Here is an 8,866-nt window from a genome sequence, read left to right as displayed (position 1 = left end):
TAGACCATTCTTCCTAAGGACCACACAAAGAAAGAGAAATCAGTAGAGTGTACTGGAGCTGGATGGGAGCGTGATGTCATGGAAACCAAGTCCCTCTTGGAGCACATTTCAAAAAACAGCCAGGAATAGAAGTTAAGAGTGAGCAGAAGATTCCTGGAGGAGCTGCAAGTTGAGAAGAGCCTAGAAATATGGTCAGGATTTGGTCAGGTGAAAGGGGTGAAGCGGGCACTACCAGCCCCTTCTCTTGTGAAGAGGATGCAGCTAATAGGCTGGTGATGGTGGGAGGTCAGAGGAATGTCTATAAAGTTGCCTCCTGGAGCCACAATGTGCTGACGTCTTGTGTCAGATGAAAGACAGGGTAAAGATGCCCACGAGACATTTGGGTGGCTCCACCAATTTTTGGTGTTTGTTGGAAGGATGGATACCCAAGCTGCCCTGGGATGCTCTGTGTCACTGTGTTGCCCCTCCCATATCTGCTGGAGGGAATGTGGCACTCCCTGCCATCCATTATCAGAAAAATAGAACAGTCTTAGTCAACTTATGACCTTCCCAGGTGCACCTTGGGTTATTCCCACCCCTCCTTCATGCCCACGCCCAGTTTCCAATCTGTCAATAGGTTCTGTTCTAAGCAGTACAGAGTGTCCTCTGCTGGTACAAAGGCTCCTTTACACATGACGGTGGGACCTGTATTGGTCACCTCAAGGCAATTGTTCCCGGGGACAGTGAGGGTGAAGCTCATGTAATTTGAGTATTATCAGAAAGTTCTTGAGAATGATAAAAAGCCTTTTTTTTTTGGTTCTGTTCTGTTAGTTGTAAACACATAAGGAAGCAGCTAAATCCTTCTTGATACAGAGAGTCTCTGGAAGTGGGAAAAGGTCTCCCTCCCTGCGTGTTGAGCTCAATCCTGAACATTTGAAAAGTCTGAATGACCCCCTGAAAACCTAGTGTGAACTCGAGGGCAAGAACTGGGGCAAAAGTAGGACTTAAGAGGGGATCAAAGATGACCAAGGGTGGGCCTGATGGTCACTTCCACTGAAGATGGACCGCATCATTGTTGTAAGGAAGAGGGTGAGGCCTGTTCTTGCTTGGCAGTGACAGGGGTCTCTCTGAAGATCTTTCACCCCCATCCAGTTGTCTGATGAAATGTAAAGTTAATCTCCACCAGACGCATATGAGTAGACTGGCCTTTCCTGAGGCTGTGGTACTGCAGGAGAGAGTCAACTGTGAATGGACGCACTTCCATCCTTGAGACCTCCTACCTCCTTCTCCCATAATCTTCCCAAATCTCCCATATTCTTCTTCCTCTCTTTTCCTTCCCCAAGTCTCAGAATCAACTTCCAGATATTTTGACTCATTATTTTAAAAAGTATAAAAGTGTCATCTTGGTTTGAACTGATCAGATAGGTGATGTGGAGAACATTTTTGTTCAGTTGAGAAAATGCTGAAATTCGATCCTTGCGCATCGGTGGTTCATGATGGGTGTACATGAGGCAAGGACTGAGGTGAAACCATCTTTCCCCTCCTCTAGCTACATATAAGTCCTTAATTAATTTCAGTTATTTGGAAGATGAGAAGGGGTGTGGGGAGGGGCAGGCCTCTGGCTTAGGTTTCTGGATCCAGCAACCTACACATTTCTACTCTCCTCATTCCTACTCTGTATGCAACAGGGTAGTTGACTAGTCCCTTTTATGACCAGCCTTAAGTTTCACCTGTTGTGAGCACAGTTGATTCCCTTTTGTCCTATGATTGGTGGAGGTGGAAGAACATTCTGGGCAAGTGGAAAACAGAATGTGCTACCTCTGTGTCCCTGAAGAAAGCTTGAGATGTTCCTGCAGTTGAAACCATTCTTAATCAACCTTCTTTACAGGTTGACATTTGAATGTCTTCACTCACACTGTGCTCACTGCTAGGGTGAGCTTGGGATGGAAGAAACTCCCCTAAGCTCCAGGGGATGCTCCCCAGTTTTGGCTGCCTTCTCCTCAATAATCTTCTCTCTTGGTTTGACAATGCATAAACAAGGTTTCCATGGTGAAGACATCAGCCTTTGAGGTAAGGCAGTGTGGTAGGAGTCTCATGCCACCTCACTGGTACTTGTGACCTGCCACATGTCACCATGGAGAGGTGTGTACCTGGCAGGACCAGGGCAAGAAATGCAGTCCATCCCATGGCAGGACAATCACCAATCTGTGGTGATTGAAGGTCTGATGGAGAGAGCATTGGATGATACTGCCCATGGACCCAACCTATTAGCCTCTGTCCTGGCCATCCACAGAGGTGTGATAGGAAGGAGCAATCAGTCTGGTGCCTTAACAGCCTGGGGGAAGTGTTGCAATGAAAGATGTAACAGCCTGGAAAGGACACAACTCCTGTTTACTTCCTGTGTTTCATAATTGTGGGTAATTGAGCATTGATTGTGGTATTTATTAAGCCCTTGCAGTTGGTTTACCTTTTCTGGCTTGAAATTCCATGCTGTCAGGAGGCAGAGCTGCTGGGCTGGGCTCCTTCCTCCTCTGTCAAGCGACCTTGACGAGCCATGGAACTCTGTGTCTTCTTACAAATAGCAGTTGGGGTGGTCTCTAACATGTTTCTGGGTTGCCAATCCAGATATTAGAATGCAGGGGAGAGAATTTCAGCGAGGCAGAGCACCCCCTCTCAAATATGTGTGGGGAGCAGGCACTAGGCACCCCCCCTCTAGTGTGGGGAGCAGGCACTAGAAGTAGGGCTCACAGAGGGAGGTGTGCCACATTACTCACCTGGTGATCTCAGGCAATTCTCCTACTACCTCATAGGCTCAGTGTGCTCATGTGTGAAATGGGCATAATAATACCTGCCCGACCGCCTTCAGAAGGAGGCTGTGAAAATGAAATGCCCTCTGTGAGGGTGATCTGAAGTGTTACACAAAAGGCACATCATTACCACTGTCCTTCTTCCTGGAGAACGTGCTTGAATGCGGGTTGGGGCCAGTGCGTAGCCACATAACTGGGGGTTCCTGGGAAAGATTCCTCCTTTGGGGAACAAGGCACAGTCCTGTCCCTCATTCCTCCCCATGGCTTCATTCTTGTGGGTCTTGGAGCATTCAAGAGTCTTCCTTTTAAAAAGTGTGTTATGCTAAGCGAAATAAGCCTGTCAGAGAAAGACAGATACCATATGATTTCACGCATGTGTAACTTAAGAAACAGAACAGATGAACATAGGAAAAGGGAAAGAAAAAGAAAATAAGATAAAAACAGACAGGGAGGCAAACCAGAGTAGAATCAATGATAGACAATAAACTGAGGGTCGATGGAGGGATGTGCATGGGGAATGGGCTAGGTGGGTGATGGGTATTAAGGAGGGCACTTGTTGGGATGAGCATGGGGTGTCATATATAAATGAAGACTCAGTGAATTCTACTCTTGAACCGAGTACTACACTATATGTTAACTAACTAGGATTTAAGTAAAATCTTGGAAAGAAAAAGAATGAAAGAAATACTCATTCAGGGGGGAAGTTTCATATCCTAGCACCGTTACCTCTAGCTCTGAGAGGCTGGTTAATAACTGAGCAGGGCTGAGCTGACTGCTGCGGGGACCCTACTGGGCAAGGGACAGGAGCTCCAGGGAGCAGGGGGACAGGGAGGTGGGCTTGAGAGCCTCAGGCAGGGGTGCGATGTCGGGTGACAACATGCAGCCTAGGAGGTGATGTTGTTTCTATGTTATTACCACCATGTTGACATTTCTAGACATTGTCTGCAACTTCTGCAGACAATGGAAAAATAGAAACATTTGCTTTCTTCTGGAAATCGTGCCAAGTGCTACGCATATTGTTGCATTTATTTTATTTCAATTATTTCATTTATTTTTGTATCAACTCTCTGAAGTAAATACTGTCATTATGCTTCCTTTACAGATGAGGGACTAGAGGCCATGAAAAGGTAGGTAACCCTTTTAAAGTCACGAAACTAGCGGATGGTGGGGCTGGAATTCAACCCAGGCTTGTGACACCAATCCATGTCCTTAACCAGCATGCCACGTGGCCTTTGTGTATTCCAAGGCACAGTGTGAGGGCCATTTATTGTCATAGCTTTTCTCCCACTAAACACAGAATCCCTCAGAATCTTTTCTGTTGGGAGACTGTGGTCACTTTTTTCACTGAGACACTGGAAAAGAGGGCAAGGAGAAGACCAAGGGGGACAGGAAGAGTCCCCAAAGGCCCAGTTCTGGAAGCCTGTGTGTCTGCCACCCGGTGAGAGCAGGGCAGCTCAGCCGTGGACCAGGTCTCAGAAGCTCCCTCTCGTACTGTTTCCCCACCAGAAGCCTCACAAGGGTTGATGAGGAGCTGTGCCCTCCCAGTCCTTTGAAGGGGGCCTGGTCTGCCCGAGGAATGGGGGAGGCTGCTTGAGACCCAGGTTCTACTGCTAAAGCCCAGTGAGTTCACCTCCTCTGGCCACTCCCAGCCTCCTCCGTAGCATAGCTGAAATCCCTCCCCTTCGCTGCCTCGGATTGCTCATTGCCCGTCTCCCAAGAGAAGCTGGTGGAGACTGCGCCCCCCTGGCAGGTGGTTGTCTGAGTTTAGGGCAAAGGGAAAGCTTGCTTTTCCATGACCATCAAAGCAGCCCAGATTGCTGGACTACGATATCCTCCAGGTTGCTGCCCGGAAAGCAATTGCCCCTAGGAGAGCCAGGACACCAGACCCACACCAAGGTCCGTGCGGGGACTGGGGTTGTAGGAACTTTCTGCAAGGGCAAGGGTTAGGAAGGAGCAGGGTAATCCTGGGGGTCAAGCTAAACCCAATATCCCAGCTGCTGCTCTCGGGAAGAAGGGAAGTGGAAAATACCAGAGAGGGGGTGGTTGGTGAGTAAGAGATAAACCCCAAGGGTGTGGGAGCTATTAAATACTGTGTAGACAGACAGCCTGGCACTTCTTTCAACAGCACTGAGATTAGCAGCGGGACGGGCTCCTCACTCCCTGCTCTCTTGAGGCTCCATTCTACTCCTCTCAGTTGGGGATTTACCCACCGAGTCACATCCACCCCAGCGGCTGCCCCTGCCGGCCCTCCAGCACCCCAGGACACTCTGTAGCTCCCTGCCTCCCTACAAGTGCTAAGATCCAGTCCCCCAGGGTGGTTGACGGCCCCTGTACAGGGCAGGCGGCAACTTCCCCAGATGCGAGCTTGATTTACTCCTCATTCCCTGCCGTCCCTGGAGCAGTGCACAGGGAACGCTGCTGTGTGACATCTCTGTGCCCAAAGAGAGCAGCTGGAGGGCGTCTGAAACTTGTTCTCAGCGACACCCCTGGTCCTTCCCTGCTGTCTCCTGCAATAACATACCACAGGGGCTGTGAGCTGAATTCACACTCTGGGAAGGGAGGAGAAGGATGCTGAGACTTGTCCTGTCCTTTCTAGCTTGTGACATACCCATTTTCTGGGACACGGGAGGAGGGATGAGACCAGGCCTCTTTCTCACACTGTCTGATAATCTATCATGCTCCCTCTCCCCGCAACACCCCTCAGTCCACATCCACACTCCCTCCTCCTCGTTCCTGTCCACCATCTCCACCATCTTGAATGTGAACAGAAACCCTGACCATCCTGACCTGGCAAAGGCCTCTTCCCCGGACCCCCGTGTGCAGCTGGGAAGCAGTGGCCCAACAGAGACGAGCCAGTCGGCACATTTGAGGCAACATCGTGTGCCAAAGCCAGTTCTGGGAGTCAAGGCCTGGGGCAGGCAACAGGAGACACAAAGGCGGGAGATCAATTCGGGACAGCGGTGTGTCAACATATTTGGGTCACGGGCCCCCGGGGGAGACTCTGGGAGAGCTTTACTCCATCTCTTCAGTGAAACTGCACAGCCCCATACGAAGATTTTGTAAGAACACGGTTTTGCAAGAACTGCCCAGAGCCCAGCTATGGTCTCTTTGTGGACAGCTCCACAGACTCATGTTTCAGAACCTGGCTCGGGAGTTGTGGGCTGAGACGGGCAACATGGCTTGACCACTTCAGGGAGGGGTGCTAATTATTGCACAGATGTGAGGGTGCACAGGTGCTGAGGGGGAGCAGGCACCCCTGGGGTCAATCAGAAAAAGCTTTCTAGCAGAGGGGGATTCGGAGCAGGGTCTCCTTGGGGGAGGGGGATGTGTGGAGAGGAGCCGGGCGGGTGGCCCTTCCAGACTCTCGGCCCCCTGGTGTCTGGAAAGACTCTGGGAATCCTTGTGATGAGCAGACAACATGTGTCCTGGGCGCCAGTTCTGTGTCACTATAGCAAACCCTTCCATGCCTCATCTCATACCATACCCCTGGGGAACAGGATGAGGAACGGGAAACACACACACAGGAAAGGACAGACAAGGGACATATTTAAGGTCCTTCCCAGGAGGCCAAACAAGGTAGACACCTTACTCCTGTGCCCTCCATGGGTCAGTGCCTCCAGCCGCTGTGTCCCCTGCGGAAGCCCTGCTTCGTGACTGCTGCCCTCCTTTCTGCCATCTCTGGGTAGGGTGGCTTGTGCCTGGCTAGCATCCGCATGGCACAGGACAATAAAAAGTGTCATGGGTTTGCTTAGACAACCCTACCACAGCATCCCCATCATAAAATCCTATCATTCCCATCTCTCCTTACCAGAGAAGCGGTATTTCTGCTTAATAGTGAACGGCGTGGAGCTAAGCCTACCGAGAGAAGCATGGACATCATCCTGGTCTTCTGGGGACTTCCACTCTATGGACAGGGAGCCAACTCCATGGATATAGTAAAGGGTCTTCAGAGGACAGGCCTTGAGCAGAGGGCATGGCTGCCTGGGATCCTCCCTGAAAGATGCCCGGGAAACTCTCCGCATATGACCCTTTGGTGTCTACCGGCTGAAATGCTGACTTGGAGAACTGGTGGGGAGGGCGGGGCCCATACAGACTTTCCATCTTCACCTCCTCCTGCAAGGAATTTCACTGAGAAGCCCCATGACATTTCCGTCTCTGGATCTTGCTCTGTGTGGGAGAGATACAGCACAAAAACATGCAAACCCAAGCCAATCCGGGTTTAGACAAATGCCAGAAACAGCAAAGTTACTTCCACCCTAGGGAGGGGAGAGAGTCTGGAAACTTCACGTCCCAGGGGCTCCAAATCCTGGCCAGATAGGCGTTACTTAAAATGTTTCTGACTGGCTAATGTGGAGCCCCAGAAGCAAGAGGAAAAGTTCTCTGTTGCTCCCAGTGGTGCTAGTGAACTGTGAGGCCCAAGAGTGGAGATGAATGGAAAGCAGCAGACCTGGGTTTTAGCTGCTGTGGTCAGCGTCTGGAGAAATGCTATTTCAAAGAGACAATTATTGGGGCGCCTGGGTGGCTCAAGGTGTTGAGCGTCCGACTCTTGATTTCGGCGCAGGTCATGATCCCAGGGTTTGTGAGTTTGAGCCCCGCCATGGGCTCCCCACTGACACTGCGGAGCCTGCTTGGGATTCTCTCTCTCTCCCTCTCTCTCTCTGCCCCTCCCCTGCTCGTTCTCTCTTTTTCTCAAAAATAAATAAACTTAAAAAATAACAAAGTTCTAGGAGACAACTATTTATTATCAACTCTATTTCTAGGCATCTTTGAAAAACAGAGATACAAGATTTGGAGGAACTTATGGCTGGGTACCCAAGATGTAATGAAATCGTGCCTCTCAGATCCTAGCTGCCCAAGCCTGCAGGGGCATCTCAGTTCCTGCCCACTGGCCAAGCTCTCCCTCAGCTGAAGCCACACCTGTCTGACCTTCTCCTTCCTCTACGGTTTCCCTCTGTCTGCCTTGCTGCTGCCATTCCCCCCCCCCCCCCCGCCCTTCCCTCCTGACACAAAATCGCGGTCTGGGTCTGCACGTTTTGCTCTCCAGGTTCTCCCAGGGTTTGCTTCCTCTCCCAGGGCATTACTTCTTCATGTCCGCTCAAAGCAAGAGCTGACTTCTGAACTGAAGTGATTCTTCTGGGACTGGTTTTCAATGCCTCCATTTTGCAGATGAGAAAACCAAGGCTCAGAAAGGCGGAGGGCTGCCCCTAGGTTCTAGAGTCAGTCGGTCACAGGGCTGCAAAGAGGATGTAGATCCCCTGACTCCACTTCCAATGTTCTTCCCATTCTTGTTGGTTTCCAAGCACCTTAGTTCACAGGAAAGGTAAGCCTGGCAAGAGGGGTGACAAGCCAAGGTCACACAGTTACTTTCTGGCAGGGGGACTCGACCTTTACAACTAACCATGCTTTTCTCAGTTTATCACAAAGCTTCCTTTATAAAAGTACTGCTAAATAGAAACAAATACACTGGCTTTGAATATCTGACACGCTATGGAGAGTGCCTCTAACTCATAAAATTATAATTCATGTCATGAATGTAATGCATCCAGAATGATGGCACTAGTCCTATTAAACATTCACTGTTTAATTAGCAGTGATTTCATTTGCTTTTTTTTTTAAAGTTTAAAAGTTTTTTTTTTTTTTTTTTTAAGTAGGCTTCACGCCTAGTGCAGAGTCTAATGAGGGCCCCGAACTCACGACCCTGAGACTGAGTCAGAAGCTCATCTGACTGAACCACCCAGGCACCCGTAGGTTTAAAAGGTTTTTAAAGAAGAGTTTGAGGGACACCTGGGTGGCTCAGTCGGTTAAGCATCTGACTTTGGCTCAGGTCATGATCTCCTGGTTCATGGGTTTGAGTCCAGTAGCTCAGAGCCTGGAGCCTGCTTTGCATTCTGTGTCTCCCTCTCTCTCTGTCCCTACCCAACTTGCACATGTGAGCGTGCGCTCTCTCTCTCTCTCTCTCTCTCTCTCAGAAATAAATAAAACATTAAAAAAAATAAAGAAGAGTTTGAAAGGCTCATGATTTTTGACGTGGGAAAAAAAAGCTGGCCTGAAAATTTTGAACAATTATCCTTTTTTCTTAA

This window comes from Prionailurus bengalensis, chromosome B4 (assembly GCF_016509475.1).
Source record: "Prionailurus bengalensis isolate Pbe53 chromosome B4, Fcat_Pben_1.1_paternal_pri, whole genome shotgun sequence".
NCBI classification, from domain to species: domain Eukaryota; kingdom Metazoa; phylum Chordata; class Mammalia; order Carnivora; family Felidae; genus Prionailurus; species Prionailurus bengalensis.
This window is presented reverse-complemented; position numbering follows the sequence as displayed.